Raw genomic sequence first — 17674 nt, forward strand, 5'->3', positions numbered from 1 at the left:
AATGACCAGTCCGCATAGATTACAGCAAATTGTGTTTAGCATTCTCTCAGTAGTGATGATTAAACCCTGGTCCAAATGCACAACCTCTCTCTGAAATCTAGTTTTCCCTCACCAGTTAAAATCACCCTTCCTACTTGAGTCAGGAAAGTAGAGAGAGCCCCTGCAACAGTGGACCAGTCTCTGTTTTCTTGTGAGACATTCAGACATTACAATGAAATCCTGGCGCCAGTGACAATAGCAAAACACCCATTGATTTCAGTGGGGCCAGGATTTCACCCCATAATGATAATCACTGTGTAAATACTTAGATGGATTGATGAATAACATTCCTTCTTCTCAACCTTTGATTAGTTCCCCCAATAAAACCCGTCAATTTGCACATAAGTATGTGTTCATAAGTGTGTAAATTACACACACGGCAAAATCCCCAGATGGAATAAATCAATGTAGCATTAATGAAGTCAATGAAGCTATGCTGATTTACACCAGCAAAGGATCTAGCCCACAAAGCGGCTTCAAGACAGAACCTTAAAATAGTATTTAAAGAAGGGAGAGTAAAATGGGGGAGGGGAGAGGGCGAGAGAGAGCACTCACATGTTTATACCAGTAACTTTTGTCTTGTGTTTACTTTTTGCTTATCTGCTGAGCTGATTTGTTGAATGTAAAAAACTTATTTTTCTCCTGCCTGTTAGTAAAAGGGACTACATGTGGGAGGGAGGAGCTGAAGTTTTGTTGGGAATAATAGACTACCTTAAATCTAACTGATTTGAAGCAATTATCTTGGAAACTGATACCTCTGAAAAGAATGGCTATTTTTAAGTGACCCTCAGAATGCTAGGTTTTAGCACTATACACATAGGATGCATGAGGGTTTTATGTTCATCTTTTTTCCCCACTCCCAAATGATTCCATTTAAAAAAATCTAATTATTTTCTTGCATTGCTAAGGCAAAAGATAATATTCTTCATTTGGAAATAAAAAGAACTTATTTATCCAGAGAAAATAGATAATCTTAGCTGCTCCTAAGGCAGAAATGACTGGCTTTGCTTAATTTCCAGGACTTAATTTATTTTCCCCACTTTTCTGAATTTAGCGCTAATGAAAGGTACAGGATTCACATCCCTGAAGACTGAAATCCTCCGTCCAAAAAAGAATTGTTCCATAAGTTTTTCCCCATAAACATTAAAAATGACTCAACAAAAATGTTTTGTAGAACTCTGGCCACAATTGAAGTAATGCCAGGCCCAAACAAAGTGCTGGGGGGGGGGGAGGGAGGGAAAGGAGTCTGACTGCACTGGTTGGAGGAACCATGACAAAATTATGGTAGAAGCAGCTATGGTTCCTACTGGGTAGGCAAGGCCCAAGAGGCTCTATCTGCTTATTGTTCAGGACACAAATGAGTCATTTGAATATTAGGTTATCTATTTCATGGTTCTCAACCTGGAGGTTGTGACCAGACGTCAGAAGTTGCAACCCCGCTGCCCTTCCTACATTGCCATATGAGAGAGTGGTCCTGCTTAGCTAGCTAGTCAGGAGTCCTGTGGAGAAGCTTGAGAACCAAAGTTCTAGTAAATCCTTCTCCACTGAGTTTAAAACACTTTTTGAAAATGTCTTCAACTCTGTTTTTCTGACTTCACATTTTAAAATTCAGAAGTTCTCTTTTCACTTCTCAGTATTTCTAATAAGCTGAAGTCTCTCCTTTTTCTTTTCTTGTAAACCCATATTTTGATCTAATTCAGAATCACAAGTTGTTTTTTATTGTTTATGTTTTGTTTTATCACTGTGTCCTGTTACCTTTCATCAGTGCTTTGGGTAGAAGGGCTCTTCTCTTGACACACCCTGTTAATAGGTGTTATAACCTTGCTGAAGTTCTGCTTACTCATTGTGGAAGGACCTATTTGTTAATTCCTCCCAGGATTACAAGGGAGATAGCAGTAGCTCTCTAGGCAGAGGGATCTAGGATAGAGGAAATCCGAGGTGGAGACTATAAAATGAGGGAAGAAGCTTACAGACTGATGTTTATGCTCTATTTTTATTTTTGAGTTACTAATAAAAATAGACCCAGAAAGGAGTGTGTTTGAACACTGCCTCAGGATATAGTTGGTATTTTAAAGTTGGGGTAGAGAATCAACTTAATCAAAAATTAAATAATAATGATTTATAAAAGGTAGAATATCTGTTAATTAGCCATTAATGAAGTATATAGGAACCAGAGAGTGGTTAATATCTTAAGCAGTCCAAACTAGATCTCAGGAAGTTCATTTTAACTTACTTATGAAAGAACATACAGAATAAAGTCCAAGGATTGATGTAAAATGAGTTTGCTTGAACTAAAACCACTGAAATTTAGAAATTTTCAAAGCTCCTGACAGGAACCACAGAATTATATAGCACAGAATTCTTTAAGACCTGGTGGATACAGCCCACAGGATACTTGTTTTAGGTTAGCTAGGTTCTACAAGGCAAAGTAACTGTCCATTTTGGACATTACTTTTCTGGGGAGCCTTAGGTAGCTTGCTCATGCATGCATAATTTATTCCTTTCCATTCTTAATAACCAAATTGCTTTTAAGTTACATTTTGTTAAATTTGTAAGACTTTTATATCTGCTAAAACTGTAACTGGCTGCATAATGGAAAATGTTTTTCCTTAAAAGATTTCTGAAAATAGATTTCATCAAAACATAAATTTGGTCAAAAAATTTCTGACTTGTTCAAACCAAACTTTTTTATAAAAGTTTACCTTATTTTTAATTTTTAATGAGCATTTTAATCCCATCTATTGAACTTTAAAGTTTTATTTTCAAAGTACACAAGTTTATTTTGGGGATATGATATAAAACTTTTTTCCAGTGTATATTTTATGCTTTTTGTTGTCTGGTCCCCAGGTTGTCTCTTAGAAAAGGATTTCAGACATATAATGCATACTTTAAACACATGCTTCCAGCAGCCTTAATTTTCACACCTGTAATTTGGAAAATGTTAATACTGTCTTCTTTGTGAAAGGAAAGATGTGAATGTCAAAATATTCTCTAGAGCCAAAACTGACTTCTCTTTGGCTGATTCTGTCCTTTTTTCAATGTGTGCTTTCCTAAAGAGTTTCTTCGATGGAGGACAAGGTGGGTTTAGAGATTTTGAAAAAAAACCAAGACCCAGGATTCTTAGCACATATGCCACATATGGCAGTGAACTATTTACATAACATTTCTACAAGAAATGCAGGGAACTTAAGTTTCATTCTGGGAACAGAGTGATTTGTGGGGTTGATGAACACCTAACAGGAATTATACTTTAATTAGGTTTTTTTTTTAGTTTACCAGAGAAACTTTATAAAGCTTACATTGCAAGTAGGGAACTACCATTATCTTCATTTTATAATAGTACAAAAGACTTGCCCAAGTTCACACACAAAGTGCATAGCAAAGCAGGGAACCTAGTCTTCTGAGTTCCAGGCTAGCACCCTAACCACTGGACCATCCTTCCTCTCTTATCTTTTAATCATAATGATTGCCCATGCTTTTTGTCACCTTGAGGCTCGATTACAATATACATGCTACATGTGTGGCTACAATTCATTTGGAAAATGCAGCTGCTCATTAAGTGGTATTTCTTGCCAGGAAAACATCACATCTGTGTTCCATTACACCCATTGGCTAGTGATTAATTTCCAGATTGAGTTTAAGGTATTCTATTAAAGCTACAAAGCTCAAAATTTTCCTGGTTACCCGAGAGATTTCCCCCCTCCTATGTGATAATGTGGGAATTATGAACTTCTGAAGTATTAGAGCTAATAGCCCTGTCATGTGAATGGGAGGAACCTGGCATCAGGTATTTCCAGGAAGGAGTCCTATATCTTGGCAGTTCACTTCCCCCTCCCCCGCCCCATGGTGTGCTAGAACTTGGATTTTTTAACCTTCCTGGAACTTCAAAAGACTCCGCTGTTTTTTTCATGTCTCCACCTCGGACTACATCCCACCACTTCATTTATACTTCCTCATCCAGACTGCGGGACAGATACGGAGCACTCTGTGTTTACTGCTTCCCACAACATATTGTGAAATCCAAAGGAATTAGGCAAAGGGAAAAATTGTGAAAAATCAAAAGCCAATAGAACGAAGGAAAAAAAATTAGAGAAATAAGTCCCTGATCCTGTCCCATTAAAGTCAACAAGAAATTTACTATTGACTTCAATTATCATAGGATCCAGCCAGAGCCAAGAAGAAATATCAAGCATGCAGAGAATATCACAATTACAAATGAATTGTCAAATGTATCAACAACATTCAGAGCAAAACAATTTTGGGCGATTATTCTCGAGTGACCGCGAAGAGTTACAAAGGGATCTCACAAAACAGGGGAACAAAATGGCAGATGAAATACAGTGTTGATAAATGCAAAGTAATGCACTTTGGAAACCATAATCCCAACTATACATAGAAAACGATGGAGTATAAATTAGCTGTTACCACTCAAGAAAGAGATTTTTGGAGTCATTGTGGATAGTTCTCTGAAAACATCTGGCAGTCAGAAACGCTAACGGAATGTTAGGAACTATTTGAAAGGAATAGATAAGAAGCCAGAAAATATCATAATGCCTCTATATAAATCCATGGTATGCCCACATCTTGAATACTGCATGCAGATCTGGTTGCTCCATCTCAAAGAAGATATTTTAGAAATGGAAAAGGTACAAAGAAGGGCAACAAAAAAGATTAGGGGTATGGAAAAGCTTCCATATGAGGAGAGATTAAAAAGTATGGACCGGTTCTTTTCCCCACTACCCAGAATGCACAGGTTCATAGACAGACTCCTGAGCTGAAGAAGTATGTCATTTATTTATTGCTTCAGTGAGTGATCAGTCCACCAAAACAGGGTTAAATGCAAGTGCACACCAGCATTCAGGTGCTTGCCTTAAATATGTTCTTACAAAGTTATTCATTATATATTGTTGTGACTCATGGCCAGTGTTAAACATGGTTAAACATCCTGCAGGATGAAAGACTCAAATTCAACCCTTAAAGACACATAGGGAGATGATAGGTTTCAGAGTAGCAGCCGTGTTAGTCTGTATTCGCAAAAAGAAAAGGAGTACTTGTGGCACCTTAGAGACTAACAAATTTATTAGAGCATAAGCTTTTTCCACCAAATGCATCCGATGAAGTGAGCTGTAGCTCACGAAAGCTTATGCTCTAATAAATTTGTTAGTCTCTACGGTGCCACAAGTACTCCTTTTCTTTATAGGGAGATGATGTTTGTGTTTTTGTGTATTTACATATATATGGGTAGTGGTCAACAGTGTAATCAACAGTCCCTATCTATACTGTATTCTGATCATTAGAGACCAAAAGAACATCCTAGCATTTAAATGAATTGTAAACACGGGACATCTCTGTATTCATCTCTCTTTGAAAAAAGAAAAGGAGTACTTGTGGCACCTTAGAGACTAACAAATTTATTAGAGCATAAGCTTTCGTGAGCTACAGCTCACTTCATCGCTTCACTTCTACAGCGAGCTGTAGCTCACGAAAGCTTATGCTCTAATAAATTTGTTAGTCTCTAAGGTGCCACAAGTACTCCTTTTCGCGAATACAGACTAACAGGGCTGCTACTCTGAAATCTCTTTGAAATGTATAGCAAATCATTGGTGAATGGTGGAGGTACAGGCAATTGTCTTATGTTAATTTGTATAGCTATGTAATGGTGATGGACCCACTTCAAAGACACCCTGATTACCTATTGTTCCCCAAGGGACTCCAACTTGTCAAAGAAGGCCTGACATTATATAAAAGATCCTTGGGTCCCAATCCTGTTTATTCCAATCTGCTTGAGGTTTCATGCAGCGGAAGCCCAAGCCACAAGGACTGAGATCTCAGGTCTGTCTAGTCCGCCCTGAAATATAAACATTGGACTATAACCTGTGGACTATTTCAGAAAGAACTCTTTGCAACTACAAAACTCACCATCTCTGCTATGAATCTGAACCTCAAGAATTGAACTCATGTCTGTATGTATAGTGATCTTTTATCCATACTCCTCTCTCTTCTTTTTTAATAAATTTTAAATAAGTTAAAAAGAATTGGCTGTACTGTGTATTTGGGTAAGATCTGGAATATTCATTAACCTGGGAGGTAATGTGTCTGATCCTTTGGGATTGCTGGAACTTTTTCTTTTATACGATGAAATAAGATTTTCAGAAATCTTCATCATATTTGACTTGGTACCTGGATGTAGACCTGAGGCTGGGTTACTTCAAGGGAACTGTGTTGTTGGCTTCTGGACAACCAGTGAGGTAATAAAGAAGCTGTTTTATGCTGTCTTGGTAAATCTAAGTATTGAAAATATCCACCAGCTTTGGGGATTATCTGCCCCATTCTTTGCAGTTCACTCTAATTGAGTGACCTCAGCTGGCGCCCACTGGGACCCCGGTCATGTTGTATAAATATTTTTCTGTTTAACACTAAGATTAGTTTGCTAACCTACTGTTTACCTGATTGGACTGCTGACTAAGTTGTTTATGTGATCAGCTTTCTGACCAAGATGTTCATCTGATTGAACTGCTAAACCCTGTTGTTCATCTAATTGAACTGCTGACCCAGTTGTTCACCTGATCAGGTTGCTGGCTCAGCTTTTCACAAAGCTGTTCTCCCTCACTGACAGACAGGCAGGTATCTTTTCACATGTCCCAACACCTAAAATATACATTCTACATATTACATATCCTAAAAAAGACTAGGACTTTTCAGCTTGGAAAAGAGACGACTACGGGGGGATATGATAGAGGTCTATAAAATCGTGACTGGTGTGGAGAAGGTGAATAAGGAAGTATTATTTACTCCTTCACATAACACAATAAGTCGTGGTCACCTAATGAAATTAATAGGCAGCAGGTTTAAAACAAACAAAAGGAAGTACTACTTCACATAATGCAGAGTCTACCTGTGGATGTTGATGCCAGGATGTTGTGAAGGCCAAAACTATAACAGCGTTCAGAAAAGAACTAAATAAGTTCATGGAGGATAGCTCCATCAATGGCTATTAGCCAGGGATGTAACCCCATCCTCTAAGTGTCCCTAGCCTCTGTTTGCCAGAAGCTAGAAGTGGACAACAGAGGATGGATCACTCAATGATTGCCTGTTCTGTTAATGCCCTCTGAAGCACCTGATATCAGCCTCTGTTGAAAGACAGGATACTGGGCTTGATGGAGCTTTGGTCTGACCCAGTATGGCCATTCTTATGTTCTTAGAGAAACTGCTAAGGGATACAGAACTAACAGTTATTAAATACAGTGAAAAATGCACAAACCATCATTTTGAATAGGTAACTTCCTATCTTAAACAACCATTTCAGAGGATTGCAGAGATTTCCAGTACAATTTTCCTTGACCTGTTATGATGCATGGCCAGAAAGGGTTAAACATCCTGCAAAATAAATAACCTCAAAAGATATATGGGGAGATAATGTTTGTGTTTTTACATATATATGAGTAGGGTCAATGATGTAATCAACAGTCCCTGTCTATGCTGTATTCTGATAGTTCAGAGATCAAAAGAACATCCTAGCATTTAAATAAATTGTAAACATGGGATATCTCTGTATTCATCTCTCTTTGAAATGTATAGCATACAATCTGTGAACGGTGGAGGAATGAGCAAATTGCCTTATGTTAATTCTATAGCTAAGTACCGGTGATGGGCCTCCTTCAAAGTCATCCTAATTACTTTTGTTCCCTGAGGACCTCCCAACTTGTCAAAGAGGACATGAAATTGTATAAAAGAGCCTTGGGTCCTGATTCTGTCATCTCAGATCCGCTTAAGCTTCATCAGGGGAAGTTTGAGTCGCAAGACTGAGGTCCCAGTTATGCTGGTATGCCCTGATTATGATATTTGGTCATTGACTATAACTTATGAACTATTTCTGAAAGAACTCTTTGCAGCTACAAAGCTCACCATCTCTGCTATGAATCTGAATCTTAAGAATTGAACTCATGTCTGTATTTATACTGATCTTTTAACCATACTCTCTCTCCCTCTCTTTTGTTTTTTAATAAATTTGAGTTTAGTTAATAAGAATTGGCTCTAGTGTGTGTTTGGGTAAGATCTGGAATATCCAATAACCTGGGAGGGAATGTGTCTGATTGGGATTGGTAGAACCTTTTCTTTTATACGATGAAATAAGATTTTCAGAAATCATCATATTTGACTTAGGTACCCAGCTGGAGGACTGAGGCTGGATCACTTTAAGGGAATTGTGTTGTTTGGACTTCTAAGTAACCAATAAGGTAATAAAGAAGCTGTTTTATTCTGGCTTGGTAAATCTAAGTATTGGAATATCCACCAGCTTTTTGGGGATTGTCTGCCCCATTCTTTGCAGTTCCTCCTAATTGAGTGATCACAGCTGGCCTCCACTGAAAGTGTCTAAAAGACCCTGGAATTTAAAGCCAGTGGTGTTACGCTGGTGTAAATCATTAGAGAATCAGGCCCAATTTATTCACAAGTTTTAAAGGAAATGAGCAAAGAAACTGACAAATCTTAAAACATATTTAGTATTCGCTAGAGTCAAGAGAAATTAAACATGGCAAACATAACCCACATGCAAGAGACAAACAAAAATATTATTTATTATTAAATCAAGAAACTAGAGCCCAGGGAGTGGAGCATCACTTATGGAGAAGATAGCTATCTTAAGGAATGTGATGGGCAAACACCTGGGAAAGCATTGTCTGGTAAAGGATAGCCAGCATGGTTTCTGGCAGGGAGATCATGCTAAGCTGTTGGAGTCCTTTGAAGATATTACTGCCATGATCGATTAGAGGGATTCAGTGGATTTAGTATACCTTGATTTGACAAGGCTGCACCTTCAGAAATTAATGTCCATAGCAAACAGCTATGGCAGAAGGGGTAAATTAGAGTGTTAGTGAGAATACTGCCTGCACAGCTAGAGACAAAGTTAGCCATAGGTTCAATTTTTCAAAGTTGGAAAGAAGTTTCCAGGGGAATGATTAAGGTCATAGATCTGACTTCTGAGGTAGTCATACCATTCTGGATATGAACAGCTGGGCTGAAGATATTAAAAACAAAATTTCTAATTTGCAAATGAAGCTAAAATCAGAGGAACAATTTGGAGAGGAATATGGAAGAATTTTGTTTTTATTACAACCAGATTTCAAGGAATTTGCATTGCTAAGGTGAGTTGAGCCAGTAAATGACAAGCAGAGATTCTATACAAATGGAAAGTTAGTGTGGATGCAATGCACCAAGCTAGATAATGTAGTATAGATATACATTAAATGGGACTGTCATCCAGCATGCTGATCAGAAAAAGGAACTGCATGTTGATTTGGAAAAATCATTGATATCATTGCCTTATTGTGCATCACTACAATGAAAAGGGGCAAAAAGGTGTTGCTATGTTTGTCATGGGAAGGATAATATTACTTTGTTCCTCTGGGACTGAGGAACTGAGGTCTGAACAAAATCCTTATTCAGTCAACCCCCCATTGAAACCAATGAGTATACACCTGAGTCCACTGAGATCCGGCACTTATAGAAGGTATAATTCTGTGTAACAAAGATTGGGTCTATGTTATTCCATATGTGTTTTTATAGTGCAGTCACCACTAGTATCTGAGTCCCTTATGGGAAAGTCCTATAGTATTTCATATAAAGCAAAAATCTTCCTATAGAATTTTTAGACAATCCTATATAATTTAATAGAGAATTATATCCCTGCTATAGGATTTTATAGGATAATTTAAAATAGTATAGAAATTTAATAGGTTTTTAGAGTAATTTCCATAGAACTCTATTGGTTTCATTCTTTAGGACTTCCCATAATTATAGTACAATATCTTGAGAATCTAAATTATGGTATAAATATTGAGCTTATTCTCAATAGAAGAGAATAGACAAAGGAATTATCAGAATTATGAAAGAGCCTGACAAAGTTGATAAAGCCAAATTTGAGGCTCTGATGAAAAAATAAAAATAAGGCATGAAGACAAAAATTAGAAACTAGCGAGGAGTATCTAGGAATGGCAGGTAGAAATACCACACAGAGTAATGATAGGAGAACTTCTGAAGAGTCACAGGATTATTTAAAAAGAAAAGGAGTACTTGTGGCACCTTAGAGACTAACAAATTTATTAGAGCATAAGCTTTCGTGAGCTACAGCTCAGAAAACTTATGCTCTAATAAATTTGTTAGTCTCTAAGGTGCCACAAGTACTCCTTTTCTTTTTGCGAATACAGACTAACACGGCTGCTACTCTGAAACCTAGGATTATTTAAAAGTTCATTTACTTATTTGAACTTTTATCCCCCTTCCCCAACAGGCCTGGATTGTTCCCCACACCTAAAAATTCCCGCTCTCCCTCCCCCTCCTTAGTAGGCCCTCTCTCGATGCTAGTGCTGCCTTCTGAAATGGAGATTCCCAGTGGTCTGCTCCCACTGATGGCTGCCCATCTCGATGGGGCATCTTACCCTCATTCTGGGTGTTGTATGGAGGGAAGTTTCCCTACAAGCAGGGGTCTAAAGTCCTTCTTCCCCAGTGGGATTCAGACAAATGACAGGCTCTCTGCTGCACACCTCTGACACTTAATTCAATTCTAACATGCTTTACTGTGTGCTCCAGAACACAAAATAATTAGCATTAGTCAGTACCCTGGATCCCACAACAGCTCTGACAGAAAAAAATAGATTTCTGGAAGAAGAAGAAGCTGGGGTAACCCAATTAACAGAGAGCAGTGACAGGGAGGGATGAGGGTGCTGTAGCAAATGGAGGAAGACCCTTAACTGATTTTTTTCTGAATATTAGAAAAGATTTGGTTCATGGGGTGGGCAAGTGTTTCAATTTATTCGTATTGTAACCAAACCAACTGAACACAAAATATTACAAACAGAGCATAAGTTACCATGGAGATTGCTTGAAGCAGAGAGCTACTGTGAATTTGTTTCTGCACAAGGATAGGATTTAGGAGTGGGCTGAAAAATAGGAAAGTGAGAATCAGATTAGTCCCAAGAGAGTTAGGCACGATGGTCTGGAAAGCTTGTTTTCTTTCTCTTCCTAGAACTGTTTTATGTCCTTTATAGCTCTACTTTTCTCTCTGCCACTTCAAACAATGATGCATTGGTCACATTTTAACAAAATTGCAAATAAAATTGCACCCCCTTTTATTCCACCATGATCCCTGTGTACTAGGGTTTTGTGTACTCTAGAGAGAAAAGTGAGGGTCTAGGGCATTTATTCACTTATGTTCCCAAACAATAACGCCTTTCCATAACCATAAGGGAGGAGGAATCACCACTCAGCAAACAAATTTACATGAAATGATCTTTGCTGGCAATGTTTATGTTTTGCTTTGGTAATATATAACTGGGGTGTTGATGAAACAAGCACAGTGTTCTCCTTGTGTAGTTTGAATGGGGCAGGGTGGGGGCAAAGGCATTTTAAGTGTTTCCTTCTCCCTCTCTAATAATTTTTTTAAAATACCTGCCATTTGTTAACCCATCATTCCATCCGATCATCTAATCCATTCCAAAAGCAAAACATTTTTCTCCAGGAGTAGTTTTGTTAGCCTTAAGGACGAATCTACTCTGATAAAGATTAGAGAGATGAGAGGACTCTATGAATGACAGGGAAATTGCCCCAATAATTTGGTGGCGGCATTTTCACAGGGAACTGAATAGCAGCAGAGCTTATACCTGTTTGCAACTCTGAATAGTTAGCTACAGGCTAGGGACCGACTGGCTAAGTGGCAGTTCTGCAGAAAAGGACCCGGGGATTACAGTGGATGAGAAGCTGGATATGAGTCAATAGTATGCCCTTGTTGCCAAGAAGGCTAATGGCATATTGGGCTGCATTCGTAGGAGCATTGCCAGCAGATAGAGAAAGTGATTATTCCCCTCTATTCGGCACTGGTGAGGCCACATCTGGAGTACTGAGTCCAGTTTTGGGCCCCCCCCCCAACTACAGAAGGGATGTGGACAAATTGGAGAGAGTCCAGCAGAGGGAAACAAAAATGATTAGGGGACTGGAGCACATGACTTACGAGGAGAGGCTGATGGAAATGGGCTTATTTAGTCTGCAGAAAAAAAGAGTGAGAGCAGATTTGATAGCAGCCTTCAACTACCTGAAGGGGGGTTCCAAAGAGGATGGATCTAGGCTGTTCTCAGTGGTGGCAGAGGACAGAACAAGGAGCAATGGTCTCATGTTTCAGTGGCAGAGGTCTAGGTTGGAAATTAGGAAAAACTATTTCACTAGAAGAGTGGTGAAGCACTGGAATGGATTACCTAGGGAGGTGGTGGAATCTCCATCCTTAAAAACTTCTGAGGCCCAGCTTGACAAAGCCCCTGGCTGGGATAATTTAGTTGGGGTTGGTCCTGCTTTGAGCAGGCAGTTGGACTAGATGACCTCCTGAGGTCTCTTCCAACTCTAATATTCTATGATTCTCTCATACAGTGCTAAAAAATGAAAGCACATTTCAGTGCATGAATACACAATAGACTTTAAAATCTGTGCAGGATCTTTCTACTTGCTGTGCTTAATTTCAAAATCCGTGCAATCATTAGAGCAAAATGGTTTGGTCTTTCAACATGGAATCCCAATTTCCCAGGAAAAGGGAGAGGACATTTTTTTTCCTCTAGTGGAACATGCCCCAATACTCTATCTGCCTGAAATTTCTGCTCTTTGGTTCCAGTTCTCAACTGTAAATTGCTTGTGTACACATCTCTCACATGAATCATACATAATCTTCTTCAAGATTTTAAAATCCCTTTAGTCAACATTAGTGATACTTGTCCCTCAGTATACTAGGAAATAGCCGTGATAGCCTCCTTCTTTTTTAGTCCATGTCTCTCACAGCTAACTAAAATTAATGGTAACAGGTGGTTGTGTTGTCATAAGTATATATACTTCTCTTCTCTATCCTCTCTGCTTTCTGATGTACTGTGCGGGTGGGGAAGATGACAGATGGCTTCCGCAAACTAATCACAGATAACATGATGTTTTGGTGTAGTACACGCATTTTCAGGCAAATAATGAACTACTTTCATTTAATATCCCTCCCTGTGAAAAGCTGGGCACCTTAATGGAATGTGGGACACTCTAAGGAAATGCACATTACTTCCTAAATTATATTAAAATGTGATTAATCATAGCACTATGCAATAAATAAGATAACAGTTGTTGGTAGAGATTTTTGATGTCTGAATTTATTTCATGAAAATCTTTCAATAGTTTGACAGAAAGAGATAAAAAAATCAAATTAAAAAAAAATCAATCATTGGGCCAAATTTTGCTCTTTTTGACCTGAGTTCATTATAGATTGAAGATATGATTAAACAAAATATATCTGTGTACCTCTGAGCCACACTGACCACAGAAAGCCACCAATGCAGGCTCTGTGGCATGGTGATCTATCCAGGAGCATCTTCTTCCCCTGCAGTGGGACTCTGACTAATTAATAGTCTTAATAATTTTTATAAGTGGTTTAAAGAAATCTATCATGGGTATTTCTAAGTTCTGTTATTACTGGAATTACTAAGCATTGTGATCTGTATCCTGGCCCCAAGGAGTCAATCTTTGTCATTGTCTTCCATGGGAATAGAATTTGGCCATTAATGAAGACATTTTTTTTTAAAGGTGGATGCTGTTTATTTTAGGAAAGGTGTCTTCAAATTTTACCTTGTAAATCTTATACAAAATTTTTAGCACCTTTACAAAAAACCCAGTTTTTAAATTTTATTAAAGACCTTATTGGAGTTAATTTTTTATTCCTGTTTATATGACAAAAATATGTTATATCAAAAAATCATGATTAAACCAGTATCTAAGATTTAAATAAGGAAGTCTGAAGATTAGAAATGAGATGATGGAAATAGTTAAAGGGGCAAATAAAGTAAAACAATACAATTTTAATTTGATAGCTCCTGCCTTTAATGCCTAGCTGGTTATATGAAGAGAGAGGTGAAAACAGGAGGAATCGAGGATAGAGAGATGGGCAGAAACAGGGAAAGAGGCAGCGGATGAGGGCTGAGAGAAAAACAAAAAGCATGAACAGAGGAGGAAAGAGATCAAAGCCCCAGTCCTGCAATTTACAATGCAATGGGTGGTCCACTGTGCTTGAATGGAGCTCCATTAAAGTCAATGAAGTACTACATACGGGTCCACATATGCTGTAAATTGTAGGATTTGGCCTAAACATACATGGATAAGGCATTAATTCAATCAGCCTGTGGCTCTATTAAATCTGACTGGTCATTTTGAAGGTATTACTTGTGCTTCTAGGCAGCAGTTTAACAGTAACTTGCCTGTAGGCAAGTTGCTCCTATTTTCTATAAAACCCCACAATTTATTTTACGAAAACATGTCTATTATTGTTCCTGCATATCTCATTTGCTGCATTATCCCACCAAAGGAAATTGTGTGCATTGTGTTACTCAAATGAGTGGATTTAAACTACTTAGCCATATAAATTACAACAGTGTTCACATGTACCAACTTCTTATTTGACATTAGAACATGGCCCTTGCAGCTCTCTTCACAAATAGCTAACATCCTGCTGTAAATCTGTTTTCATACAAGATAATGACTAATAAAAAATAAAAACTCTGGCTTATCCCTATATAACTTGTGGCTATTTTCCAATACAGGTTTATCAATATGCAAACAGCACTTGTTCAATATGAGGTGGAGAAGGCGAGATGAAAAATGGCACAGAATGAAGAATTATGAAACTATGGGCATGGCACAGCTAAGCAAAGAAAAGCAATTAATGAAGAGAGAAAAATGGAACATTTTCTAAGTCGGGTAAGTGATTTAGGCCATTACCTAACAATATGTAAGGTAACTGAAGCTTATTCTGATTATGTAAGGATCACAAGGATTACCGGTGCATGCGCACGTGCACACACACACACACACATGCTGGACTTCCTTCCTGAGCAATATTTAAGTACAAACATACTTTCTTCTGATATTAAACATGCATTTGATTTGCTTTGAAGCACGAATAACTACAACTCCAGCACCTAGGTGCACTATGGTATCACATGAGTGGTGCCTAGAAGCAAAAATAATACTTTAAAGTGACCATTCAGCCAACATTCCCAAGTTACATATATGATTATTATTAATGTTACATAATAAAAAGAAAAAGGAGTACTTGTGGCACCTTAGAGACTAACAAATTTATTAGAGCATAAGCTTTTGTGAGCTACAGCTCACTTCATCGGATGCATTTGGTGGAAAATACAGTGGGGAGATTTTTATATACATACACAGAGAACATGAAACAATGGGTTTTATCATACACACTGTAAGGAGAGTGATCACTTAAGATGAGCCATCACCAGCAGCAGGGGGGGAAAGGAGGAAAACCTTTCATGGTGACAAGCAAGGTTGGCCATTTCCAGCAGTTAACAAGAACATCTGAGGAACAGTGGGGGGTGGGGTGGGGGGGGAGAAATAACATGGGGAAATAGTTTTACTTTGTGTAATGATTCATCCATTCCCAGTCTCTATTCAAGCCTAAGTTAATTGTATCCAATTTGCAAATTAATTCCAATTCAGCAGTCTTTCGTTGGAGTCTGTTTTTCAAGCTTTTTTGTTGAAGGATAGCCACCCTCAGGTCTGTAATCGAGTGACCGGAGAGATTGAAGTGTTCTCCGACTGGTTTTTGAATGTTATAATTCTTGACGTCTGATTTGTGTCCATTTATTCTTTTACGTAGAGACTGTCCAATTTGACCAATGTACATGGCAGAGGGGCATTGCTGGCACATGATGGCATATATCACATTGGTAGATGCGCAGGTGAACGAGCCTCTGATAGTGTGGCTGATGTGATTAGGCCCTGTGATGGTGTCCCCTGAATAGATATGTGGACAGAGTTGGCAACGGGCTTTGTTGCAAGGATAGGTTCCTGGGTTAGTGGTTCTGTTGTGTGGTTGCTGGTGAGTATTTGCTTCAGATTGGGGGGCTGTCTGTAAGCAAGGACTGGCCTGTCTCCCAAGATCTGTGAGAGTGATGGGTCGTCCTTCAGGATAGGTTGTAGATCCTTGATGATGCGTTGGAGAGGTTTTAGTTGGGGGCTGAAGGTGATGGCTAGTGGCGTTCTGTTATTTTCTTTGTTGGGCCTGTCCTGTAGTAGGTGACCTCTGGGTACTCTTCTGGCTCTGTCAATCTGTTTCTTCACTTCAGCAGGTGGGTATTGTAGTTGTAGGAATGCATGCTAGAGATCTTGTAGGTGTTTGTCTCTGTCTGAGGGGTTGGAGCAAATGCAGTTATATCGTAGAGGTTGGCTGTAGACAATGGATCGAGTGGTATGACCTGGATGAAAGCTAGAGGCATGTAGGTAGGAATAGCGGTCAGTAGGTTTCCGATATAGAATGGTGTTTATGTGACCATCGCGTATTAGCAACATAGTGTCCAGGAAGTGGATCTCTTGTGTGGACTGGTCCAGGCTGAGGTTGATGGTAGGATGGAAATTGTTGAAATCATGGTGGAATTCCTCAAGGGCTTCTTTTCCATGCGTCCAGATGATGAAGATGTCATCAATGTAGCGCAAGTAGAGTAGGGGCATTAGGGGATGAGAGCTGAGGAAGCGTTGTTCTAAGTCAGCTATAAAAATGTTGGCATACTGTGGGGCCATGCAGGTACTCATCGTAGTGCCGCTGATTTGAAGGTACACACATTTGGGGACAATGTATTGCCCCATATTATTTCTCCCCCCCACCCCACCCCCCACTGTTCCTCAGATGTTCTTGTTAACTGCAGGAATTGGCCTACCTTGCTTGTCACCATGAAAGGTTTTCCTCCTTCCCCCCCTGCTGCTGGTGATGGCTCATCTTAAGTGATCACTCTCCTTACAGTGTGTATGATAAAACCCATTGTTTCATGTTCTCTGTGTGTGTTATAAATCTCCCCACTGTATTTTCCACCAAATGCATCCGATGAAGTGAGCTGTAGCTGACAAAAGCTTATGCTCAAATAAATTTGTTAGTTTCTAAGGTGCCATAAGTACTCCTTTTCTTTTTGCGAATACAGAGTAACACGGCTGCTACTCTGAAATCTGTCATAATAAAAATACACATTAATACTGAGAAAGCAGAACTCATATGGTTATGCAACTATTGTATTAATGCAAACATACGGCACTTTGTGCCATTCATTAAAATTACCACACACAGAGCTATTTCTGCATCTTATGTGCACTTTGTGCACTGTGAATTTCAGCCAAATACCTATCCTTTATCTAGATAGAAGAAAAGATTAAACAGTATTGACAAGGACGCCTCTAGTGGGAAAAGAAGCATACTGTCTAGAGTCAGAGAGATGGGAGGAGATGCAATGTTCATCAGTTACAAACTTGTAAAATACCACGATAGAAGATGCTGCATGGAGTTGCAGCTGATTCCATTTCCCATATGGCACATTATTATTTTGTATTTCCATGGGGAGTGCACGAAAGACTAAAGGAGAACTGAACACTTTCAAGGTGTATAGAATAATAATCAGAAGGTGCATAGTTCTTGATTATAGCAATAAAATCTGTAACTGGGGGAAGACTGGCGGGGAAACTGAATTCTGGAGACTGGATGCATGCTGTAGCACTCTCCAGGTAGTCAACAGATAATATAATTAGAGTTGGGCAATTTTTTTTTCAGTGAATAGTTTTTTCA

The 17674-nt window shown here is 38.8% G+C and overlaps 1 protein-coding gene across 2 annotated transcripts in view; it reads left to right on the top strand.

Moving 5' to 3' along the window:
• B3GALT1 (beta-1,3-galactosyltransferase 1) overlaps positions 1-17674 on the top strand; it is a 400481-nt gene that overhangs the window by 147208 nt on the left and 235599 nt on the right. For both annotated transcript variants that reach the window (XR_006277973.1, XM_038422791.2), the window contains exon 2: positions 14646-14802. The gene's annotated coding sequence lies outside the window, so the exon portion shown is untranslated. The remainder of the gene's footprint in view (positions 1-14645; positions 14803-17674) is intronic.

Source organism: Dermochelys coriacea, chromosome 11 (genome assembly GCF_009764565.3).
Source record: "Dermochelys coriacea isolate rDerCor1 chromosome 11, rDerCor1.pri.v4, whole genome shotgun sequence".
NCBI classification, from domain to species: Eukaryota; Metazoa; Chordata; order Testudines; family Dermochelyidae; genus Dermochelys; species Dermochelys coriacea.